The following is an 853-nucleotide window of genomic DNA, read 5'->3' on the forward strand; positions in this document are numbered from 1 at the left end:
ACTTTTCTGGAGCATGACTATATGATAGATTTTAAGCCCAGAAGTAAAATAGTATTGGAAGAGTTACTTTCCGATGAGATCGGACCACAACCGACAAGAGTTGTCGAACCACTCAGATAAGGAAGAATGGCAAGCAATTATGAAACTCGAGATGGAGTCTATGTACTCTAACTCGGTCTGGCAACTTGTAGATCTACCCGAAGGGGTAAAACCCATTGGATGCAAGTGGATCTACAAGAGAAAGAGAGGAGTAGATGGAAAAGTAGAGACTTATAAAGCAAGGCTAGTGGCTAAGGGTTATACCCAAAAGGAGGGAGTTGACTATGAGGAAACTTTCTCGCCAGTAGCTATGCTTAAGTCCATCCGGATACTCCTGGCCATTGCAGCATATTTTGACTATGAGATATGGCATATGGATGTCAAGACAGCTTTTTTGAATGGCTATCTTGAGGAAACCATCTATATGGAACAGCCAGAGGGTTACATAGAGGAAGGCCAAAAGCAGAAAGTCTGCAAACTGCAGAGGTCCATTTATGGACTGAAGCAGGCTTCTAGATCATTGAACATCAGGTTTGATGAGGCTATAAAGTCTTATGAATTTGATCAAAACATTGATGAACCATTCGTCTACAAGTACAAGAAAGAAGAGAATGTAGTCTTCTTAATTCTTTACGTCGATGACATCCTACTTATTGGGAATCATGTGGGATTGATGACAGATATAAAGGAGTGGTTAGCCAACCAATTCCAAATGAAAGATTTGGGAGAGGCAAGCTATGTTCTTGGGATCAAGATTATTCGAGATCGCAAGAAAAAGCTTTTGGCGTTGTCACAAGCATCTTATATAGATAAA

The sequence above is a fragment of the Morus notabilis genome, unplaced genomic scaffold (genome assembly GCF_000414095.1).
Source record: "Morus notabilis unplaced genomic scaffold, ASM41409v2 Scaffold418, whole genome shotgun sequence".
NCBI classification, from domain to species: Eukaryota; Viridiplantae; Streptophyta; class Magnoliopsida; order Rosales; family Moraceae; genus Morus; species Morus notabilis.